The sequence below is a fragment of the Rhinoderma darwinii genome, chromosome 10 (genome assembly GCF_050947455.1).
Source record: "Rhinoderma darwinii isolate aRhiDar2 chromosome 10, aRhiDar2.hap1, whole genome shotgun sequence".
Classification (NCBI taxonomy): Eukaryota; Metazoa; Chordata; class Amphibia; order Anura; family Rhinodermatidae; genus Rhinoderma; species Rhinoderma darwinii.
In genome coordinates this window covers 22,925,044-22,935,687 of record NC_134696.1, presented here as the reverse complement: position 1 = coordinate 22,935,687, position 10,644 = coordinate 22,925,044, and positions in this window count along the sequence as shown.

Sequence of the window (10,644 nt, the reverse complement as noted above, 5' to 3'; positions counted from 1 at the left end):
GGTAAAGTTAGGACTAGTTATCTTTAACATCCTGTTTTTATGTCAATAATGTTTAACCATTGTATAGTTGAGCAACTTGGGCCTACTATCCATGGCAACCAATCAGATCACTTCTTTTATATTCAAATATTCTCTAGGGAGAATGAAAGCTGGAATCTGATAGTTTGCAATGGCCAACACTGAGACTTCGAAAAGTTGTTGTGTTCCAGTTCTACGCCATTTTCAAGATCTCTGTTTGCTGCCATTAAATAGAAACACTATTAACGTCCAGGGGCTGAAATCCAGTGCTAATCATGCCCGACTGACACCGGTGCGCAGCACGTTAAGGCTAGGGCTACATGGCCACTTTGGTCTTAATGGGGCACAGCAAGTAATGATTGTGCATATGGTCGCGTTACGACATGCGACACAGCGACCGCAATACGACAGTTGCAAAAAAATCCAAGCTTTTTTTTTAGCTGCCTTTTGGATGTTCCATCAAAATGGCAAACGTTTTATGTTGCGCTAATTATGTGCATCTAAAGTCGCCGTATAGTCCTAGCCTAAACGTATCAGAGCTCTGTTGAGCCATGATCAGGGCCAGTTTTCAGCCTCTGAGTGTAAACAACAATCGCTGACAGCAAGCACAGATGCTGAAAATGGCGATTTAATTGAAAAGTCAAGTATATGAAGTTGCAGGAATTTTGGTTATAAACTTTAATTATATAAAATCGGGAAAACCACTTTAAATTCTAGGAACAAGGTCTAAACAAACAAGTAAGTGGATAAGTGCGTTCGTTATAGGCGTCCTGCAGCCGGAAGCCAACAGGAAACGTCCCAACATTTTAATATTTGTGACTATTCGTTCATCATCTTGTTTTGTTTATGCAGTTATATAGCCTGCGGCTCTCCGGCTGGTGTCCTGGCAGCCCTGAGCGGCTTACTGGCACTGACCACCCACGTCTCAAGTATAGCCAAGCCTAACAAAGACCACGTCATTATCCAAAACCTCCGCAGTGGGAATCGCCGGCAGGAATATTCTTCATAGCCGTCTGCGGTTAGTGAGGGTTGTAGTACTCATACATGTGGGAGGTAGTTGTACTGCAGTCAGTCATCAAGGGATTTCTCTGCTTTTATTTCTGTCAATGCCGGTTAGTTTTGTAATTTTGCAATACACCAGAAATAGGAGGCTACCTGTCTGTAACTTACGTGAAGTAGAGATGAAATATTTTCTGATGTATTCTCTACATTTATAGTACTACGACTCATATCATGAAAGGAAACAGGCCACTGAGAGTAAGGCTGGATTCACACGAGCATGTTACGTCCATAAAGGACGGAACGTATTTCAGCCGCAAGTTCCGGACCGAACACACTGCAGGGAGCCGGGCTCCTAGCATTATAGTTATGTACGATGCTAGGAGTCCCTTCCTCTCCGTGGAACTACTGTCCAGTACTGAAAACATGATTACAGTACGGGACAGTTGTCCTGCAGTGAGGCAGGGACTCCTAGCGTCATAGATATCTATGATTCTAGGAGCCCGGCTCCCTGCACTGTGTTCGGTCTGGGACTTGCGGCCGAAATACGTTCCGTCCTTTATGGACGTAACATGCTCGTGTGAACCCAGCCTAAGAGACTCCATACAGATGGCACATCGCCTCAGACTCCGGTGGTTGTTTCGTGATAAATATTAGGCCTGTACGCTTTCCGGCTTCTGAATGTAAAGAAGGTTTACATTCAATGACAGCAAGCAGAGATCTTGAAAATCGACTGAGGAGTGCAGGCAATGACTATAGGGCGGATAGAAACAGCCGAGCGATGAACTTCGCTATTTCCGTGTGCCCCATAGAAATTGAATGGAGCGGCAGGGCGCATGCTCGACTGCCAATTGGGACCCCCGTTTTAGTGATTGGTATGGGGTAACCATCGATCAGACATTTATCACTTATCCACAGGATAGGTGATAAATGTCCTCTGTGGGGCAGCCCCTTTAAAGTCTCAAAACTTTTTATTTAAAAGGAACTTGTTACGTTGAAAATGCAGTCCAATCCGCGAGCAGCGTGTCCGGGGCAGTCACATTCAGCAGATTTTGTTGCAGAAAGTTTTTTGCGGCGGAATCGCTGCAAATCTGCCACATAAAACGCAACAAATAAGCAACGCAATTACGCAAATACAATTGACATGCTGCGGAATATAACTGCACCGCGTGTCAATTTCTGAGAGGTTTTTCCGCTCAGTATTTACGCAGCGTTTGGATGAGATTTGTTCTATCTTATCCACTTTGCTGCTACTGTATTATGCTGTGGATTTTCGCGCAACAAAATCTGTTGCGGAAAATCTGCAGTATTTACGCAACGTGTGAACTTACCCTTATAGAACAGGAGGAGCTGAGCAGGTTGATATATAGTTTTGTCTGAAAACATTCAGTATAACTTGTAATTTATTCATTTAAACCTCTGTTTAATCTAGGATTAGGAGTCCAGTGGGCGGTCCTACTAAGTGATTGACCGCTGTCTTTGTATTTGCACTCCTACAGGGAAGGCTGTCAATCACTGATTAGGACCTCCCACTGAACTCCTAATCCTAAAACTATATATCAATCTGCTCAGCTCCTCCTGTTCTATAACATAGATATAATGTAGAAACCTTATTAGTAGGATCACTGCATTAGGAGAAAATATGGCATATACTTTTTTTTTTTAAAGGGACTTGGTCATTGTGGTGTCTTTTGGCCAGGTAGGCAGAGAAACATCTTCTTTTGCATACAATGCACAATTTAAAGGATAACTAAATGTTCAACAAACTTCTGACATGTCATAGTGACATGTCAGAAGTTTTGATTGGTGGGGGTCCGAGCACTGAGACCCCCACCGATCACTAAAACGAAACAGCAGGAGCTCTGAGCCGCTTTGTTTCTGTTCGGCTTTTTCCGGAAAGCTGATGTATCAGAGTACGGGATCATAGACTTTCTATTCAGCCTGTACTTCGCTACATTGATGTCCGGAAAAAGCGGAACAGGAACGAAGCGGCTCAGCACTCACACGAGCACTTCTACCGTTTCGTTTTACCAATTGGTGGGGGTCTCAGTGCTCGGACCCCCACCAATCAAAACTTATGACATGTCACTATGACATGTCAGAAGTTTGTTGAACGTTTAGTTACCCTTTAATGCCATTCAGGACGCTGTTTAGCAGGTACACTTGTTGATGTGATTTAGAAATATCTTCTAATATTAACATTTTCTTAAAAGCTATGTACACAACTTTGAAATTGATATATATATATATATATTAATAAAAAGGTCAATCAGTGTGATTGGTGAAACTTTATAATTAGTTTTTATTAAAAATGTGTTTTATTTTTGAGGTACAGCTTCTTTGTATCCTGTATACAGAGCAGCTGTATCTTTTGCGACTACGCTATTGATCCCGTCAAAACAACGGAAGCCTTGCACAACTGAGACAAATGGAAACCATTGGGACCGGATCCGTCACCCTTGAAATCAAGGGTGATGGAAACCTATGGTTTCCGTTTGTGTCTGTCAGGGCTCCGTTCCGACGGAAAGCTCCATCAGAACAGAGCCCTAGCGCAGATGTGAACGAAGCCTAAGTCTCCCATCACTTGCTCCTTAGGGATAGATTACAAACTGTGTCACTTATAACACAATAACGGTGAAGGGCCAGTATGTAATATATTGCTCATTTGGCTTTAAGATGGCGGCACACATGATAATCAGGTCATTTTGTCAAGTTGCCTAAAAAATACTGTAGGAAGATAAAGCCATAGTAATACCCAACTATTGTGTTTGGACATTGGAGCCGCTGGGGCTATCCTGGTAGGTATTATATTTGTTCTCTACACCTATATATCACCTGCTATTTAAGCCTTTTAGGTTTAAGATGACTATATACTGCAAGCGTAAGGAACTGGAAAGTTTATCCTGCTCTGAGGTTTGAAGCACATGAAAGAGATCTCCTTTGTCTAATTCTTTTGAAGTGCAGCATAATGTGTAGTACAGCCGAACAAATATAACATCTTTACTGTGCCAAATTCCTGGATAGGGACATACAATGACTTCAGACGCCTGTAACCCCCCCCCCCTCCCACCCCCGGGAAACTCCGCCATAATATGAGACTAAGTATAAAGAATTATCCCGTCCCCTTTATAATCCTTCACTAGTTCAATGATCCTAAAGAGGTTTTCTGGGACTTTTTACAATAAATGGGTATTCCGGTTACTGCAGGATATCACATATCCACTGGATAGGTGACAACTATGAGAGCGGTGGGGTCAGAACACTTGGACCCCTACGATCGCCAGACCGATGGTCCTGTGTCCCCTGCTGCTCCATTTAAACGCTAAGGAACTGAGGACCACCGCTCCATTCAACTCCTGGTTGCAGGAGGTTGTGACTAGGAGGGGAACGGTGGACACAGGACCTTGTTCTAGCAATCGGTGGAGGTTCCAGCAATCGGATCACCACTGATCTATTAGTTGTCACCTATCCGGTGGATTGGTGATTACTTGTAGTAACCAAAATATCACTTTAATGGCCAATCCTTAGGATAGACCATGAACTTTTGATTGGTGGGTGTCTGAGCCCCAGGACCTGTGCCAATCAGCAGAATCCTTTTAATTGTTTACACAGGCACGAGCGTGGTGAATGGGACATGCTGCCGTACCAAGAACAGCAACCTGTACAGTTGACCCGCTGTTCCGGTGTAAACAATGAAGGGGCATGCAGCGCCCCTTCATGGGAACCCCACGATCAATGTTTGAAGTCGCAGAAAACACCTTTAAGCCATCTGAGGCGATTTCTAATATTCTTTATAATATATAGTGGACAGTACATTATTTCTTCCTCAGCCACTGCAGAACATCATAATACACACCTCAGCTGCTGCAGAACTTCTTTTAGAAGAGGAAAGAGGTTCCGTCCACCATTGATGGATATAAAACATCCTAATCCTCAAAAAGATCTGTAGTATCTGAGGTGTGTATTATGAGGTTCTGCAGCAGCTGAGGTGAGGAATTTGATGTTCTGCAGCAGCTGAGGTTGGTATGATCTGATGGTATTGAAAAGACACAAACTTCTATAATAGGGGGCAATGAGTAAATCTTTTGGCACTCTATGCAATACAAAAATAGCTGCAAGTTTCAATTATTTTTAATAAAATGTTCCTGCCCTAATTTGCTAGGATATTATCCCGCACATTGTCTGATGTAACATGAATAGAACAATTAATCGCAAACATATAAATTACTACCATAGCGGAAGTGTGAAGACAAATACAGGATTCAGCTGTAAAGGGAAGTACGATCTCTAGTAGATAGGAGCTCTATTATAAGAAAGGCCTTGGTTTTATTCATTTGCCTTTAGCTGCTTACACTAAAATTTATGTTTCCTTTGTCGCTTGCAGTACCCTTTTATACCACTATGTGGCTAGATCTTCAGGAGACACACGAGGACGCCTTGGTAAGTAAGCCATTTTCTTAAAGGGGTCTTACTCTTTTGACAATACCTTTTTATTACAAGAATCCCCTGAGTAATAATGATCACAGGGTGTTCTGCTGATGGGACCTCCAGCGATCAACTCTAATCTGTAGGAGAACCCAGCAGCAAGTGTTCAGTTCCCATGCAGCACCACCACAGGGGAACTGAAGTATTACACAGTATCCATTGAAATCTATGGACTGTCCGTGCACAGAAGTGCTTAGTCCTCCAGAGAAAGACCCTTTGTAGCTATTCTCCACTACAGCTAATTAATAGAGGTACCAAATGAAGGACCCCCTATATTAACTCCTTATTATTATAATATTATTATAGAGTATTTAAAAATGGGTTTTACAAACCAGACAACCTCTTTAAAGAGCAGGCCCAAATAACAAATCTACATCAGCTACATCGTGATACAGGAGCAAGGGATACATTACTGAAAAACTAGGCACTTTTGACATCCAGTACTCAACAGATTAATTTATAGGGCTAGTCTTTTGACTATTTATGCCGGTGCTAGGATATGCCATTAATGTCCGATTGGCAGAAGTCTAACTGCTATGCCCGTTGCTAGAACGATCACTTAGTCTTACCGGATCGCTTAGTCACCATTATCACCACCATTATCGCCACCATTTTAAGGAGGCGATAATGAAAGCGGCAATCCATAAAAATGATCTTCCAGAACGCCTCCAACAATTCTCCTTATTTGCAGACCTCTCCCCTGCTACCCTCTCCAGAAGAAGAGAATTTGCAGCAATCACTAAAATTTTGAGAGACCACAGCATCTCTTACAAATGGGGATACCCCGTTAAACTGATTATCATGCACAATGGAACTACTCATGTTGTTCTCGATCCAAAATATTCAGCCATTCTTCTGACTAAATGTTCTCTTTATCAACCACATTCTTCAAAGAATATCTAAAGCCCATATTGATATAATTACATGGTCAGACCATTCGCCTATCTCATTAACCATACAGGAATCCCTCAACCTCACTCCCACCTCCCCATGGAGATTAAATAACTTGTTTCAATCCCAAATAAAGAAATATCAGAATTTTTCGAACTCAACGATAATAATGAAACTTCCGACTCCACAGTTCGGTGCACACACACAAAGCTTACGTCAGAGGCCTACTGTATTTCTAAAGTTAGCGAGTCGTGATAAAAAACTGCAGAATAAGAAGATCTCTGAACTCCTCTCCAACGTCAAACGGTTGGAAGATGAACATGAACTAAACCCTTTGAACTCCACGTTGAAAAAATCTCGCCATCACCTATAAAATTTATACATGCAAAACGGTTATGAAGTGAATCTTAGAAAGGCAAAAACCTCTCTCTACTGGCAGGGTAATAGGGCCTCAAAAATGCTGGCGAATCAAATCAAATATAGGGAAGCTAAATCCAGAATCCCGTTTTTATAGGATTCTAAACAAAATAAAATTCTGAATCCACAAAAAATCTCAGAATCTTTCTCCAATTATTACAGCTCCGTTTACAATTTAGCTACACATAAGGATTGTCCTCAACCAAATAGTAATTCTGTTGATATTTTTCTAGATGAAGTCTCTCTCCCTAACTTAACCCCTGATCAAAATGCCATTTTGAACAAGGAGCTATCATGAGATGAGGTTTTATCTGCAAATACACTACCGTTCAAAAGTTTAGGGTCACTTAGAAATTGCCTTATTTTTGCAAGAAAAGCACAGTTTTTTTCAATGAAGATAACATTAAATTAATCAGAAATACACTCTATACATTGTTAATGTGCTAAATGACTATTCTAGCTGCAAACGTCTGGTTTTTAATGCAATATCTACATAGGTGTATAGAGGCCCATTTCCAGCAACCATCACTCCAGTGTTCTAATGGTACATTGTGTTTGCTAACTTTGTTAGAAGGCTAATGGATGATTAGAAAACACTTGAAAACGCTTGTGCAATTATGTTAGCACCGCTGTAAACAGTTTTGCTGTTTAGAGGAGCTATAAAACTGACCTTCCTTTGAGCTAGTTGAGAATCTGGAGCATTACATTTGTGGGTTCGATTAAACTCTCAAAATGGCTAGAAAAAGAGAGCTTTCATGTGAAACTCGACAGTCTATTCTTGTTCTTAGAAATGAAGGCTATTCCATGCGAGAAATTGCCAAGAAACTGAAGATTTCCTACAACGGTGTGTACTACTCCCTTCAGAGGACAGCACACACAGGCTCTAACCAGAGTAGAAAGAGAAGTGGGAGGCCCCGCTGCACAACTGAGCAACAAGACAAGTACATTAGAGTCTCTAGTTTGAGAAATAGACTCCTCACAGGTCCTCAACTGGCAGCTTCATTAAATAGTACCCGCAAAACGCCAGTGTCAACGTCTACAGTCAAGAGGCGACTCCGGGATGCTGGCCTTCAGGGCAGAGTGGCAAAGAAAAAGCCATATCTGAGACTGGCTAATAAAAGGAAAAGATTAATATGGGCAAAAGCACACAGACATTGGACAGAGGAAGATTGGAAAAAAGAGTTATGGACAGACGAATCGAAGTTTGAGGTGTTTGGATCACACAGAAGAACATTTGTGAGATGCAGAACAACTGAAAAGATGCTGGAAGAGTGCCTGACGCCATCTGTCAAGCATGGTGGAGGTAATGTGATGGTCTGGGGTTGCTTTGGTGCTGGTAAAAGGGATTTTGAATAAGGAAGGCTATCACTCCATTTTGCAACGCCATGCCATACCCTGTGGACAGCGCTTGATTGGAGCCAATTTCATCCTACAACAGGACAATGACCCAAAGCACACCTCCAAATTATGCAAGAACTATTTAGGGAAGAAGCCGGCAGCTGGTATTCTATCTGTAATGGAGTGGCCAGCGCAGTCACCAGATCTCAACCCCATAGAGCTGTTGTGGGAGCAGCTTGACCGTATGGTACGCAAGAAGTGCCCATCAAGCCAATCCAACTTGTGGGAGGGGCTTCTGGAAGCGTGGGGTGAAATTTCTCCCGATTACCTCAGCAAATTAACAGCTAGAATGCCAAAGGTCTGCAATGCTGTAATTGCTGCAAATGGAGCATTCCAAGACGAAAGCAAAGTTTGAAGGAGAAAATTATTATTTCAAATAAAAATCATTATTTCTAACCTTGTCAATGTCTTGACTATATTTTCTAGTCATTTTGCAACTCATTTGATAAATATAAGTGTGAGTTTTCACAAAATTGTCTGGGTGACCCCAAACTTTTGAACGGTAGTGTATATATATATATATATATATATATATATATATATATATACACACACACACATATATATATATAAATACACACATATATAGACACAGACACTTCACAAACCTTCAGCGGACCGCAGACTTATCCTCACGACTGGTGCCTTGCCCTGCATCTATTGCGCATGTGCCAATATGCGGGTTCATGAGAAAAATGACATCCTCTTCTAAGGACGAAGAGGATATCATTGCGCATGAGCGGCCAATAGCAGTGGCCGGATGCCTAGACAACGCGCTGCAAACAAAGAGGGACTGACAGCAACTTCAATCAAGAATATCACGAAAACGACATCGTTGGGCTACAGACAGGTAATTCGAAAAATTATTAACTTTAGAAGGGTGAGCTTAATAGCTCGATTTTTGTAGATGGGAATAACCCTTTAAGTACAAGTACATTTGGACCGTTTAAACATACCATTCCTGAATATGCTTAGGAGATCGTAGCCACCAACAAACCCATCGATGTCTGTAGTGCATATCCTACCTCCTACCACTCAGTTAACCCCATAAACGATACTAGGTGAGATCGAAGACATGAGGGACTAGCTAAAATTTACATGTAACATACAATCACACAGCACATCATGTACATTGTATAGATATAGCCATAGTGCCGTGACCTCTGGAGAACGAGTTCAATGGATGCAGCACCCAATCCAATAATCAAGGCTCGAGACCCCATGTGGAAATCCTCAAGGTGAGTTATGTGCATGGTACAATGTCCCCTAGAGACCTGAGAACTGTAAAGGGCATTAGTCGTAGAGAACGGAAATCAAAATCAAAGCCGACCCTTCAAGATGTTATAATCCAAGGAGTAGGACCCATCATCAGTCATCCAATCATGAAAGAGGGTTAGGCTGTTGGCGACGAGAGTTGATTCGCTGTTCACGAGGTGCATTGTCACGACCTCCCTGAGTGCGCCATATCGGAGACAACGGGGCAGCTGGCAATGACGAGTGAGATGGGTTGGAAGTTTCTGGCATCGGGAGGATATTTAAGTCCCTCAGGAGTTCTTCCCCTTCCTGCAGTGTTGAAAAACCATATTGCCGGTTATTACGCAATATGGAGGAGGCGAAATGGAAAGGCCCACCTGTACGTAATAGCGTGGTGTTTGAGGGTCTGCAGAATAGGACGTAACATTCTTTTTTGTATGGTTTGTGGAGCCAAATCTGCAAAAATCTGGATAGCGGTGTTACATAGTGTGATCACAGGGAGTTTCCGTGCCTTTTCCATCACTTTCTCCTTAAGAGAGTAATAGTGGAGTTTCACTAGAATATCTCTAGGTAGTCCATCCCGTATCATGGCCGCCAATGCTCTGTGAGCTCGGTCGATTTCCATATGAGATTCCGATATATCGGGTATCAAGGTGGTAAGCAGCAGACGAACCACTTTCGGTACATCCGTATGAGATTCAGGGACCCCCCTGATCCGAAAATTGTAGCGTCGAGACATATTCTCCAAGTCCTCAATTCTAGTAGTCGCCGCATCCAATTGACTTTGCAGATCCTCAATAAATCTAGTATTCTGATTAACCATTGTCGTCGTGGAAATCAATTTAGTTTCTATGGCCTCCATATGAGCACCCACCTTATGGAGATCATGGTGGACTGCAGCTATTTTAGAGCAGATCTCCCCATCTGAGCTTGCATGGCTCTAGAGATACAGGAGAATATGGCGTCCTCAGACATGGCGGGAGTAATGGCCGACGGGAGGAGAGGGTACTGTACCTCATGTGAGGACAATGATTGCGCTGCACCCAGGTCCGGAATCGGGACCTCAGCCATCAAACCATCTGGTATAGGCGATGATGGCAGACTCCCTAAGGAGTACAGGAAAATCCTGCGACAGTGCAGGTAAAACGGGCTGTGGCGGTGCTTCATTATGTTTGTCGCTGC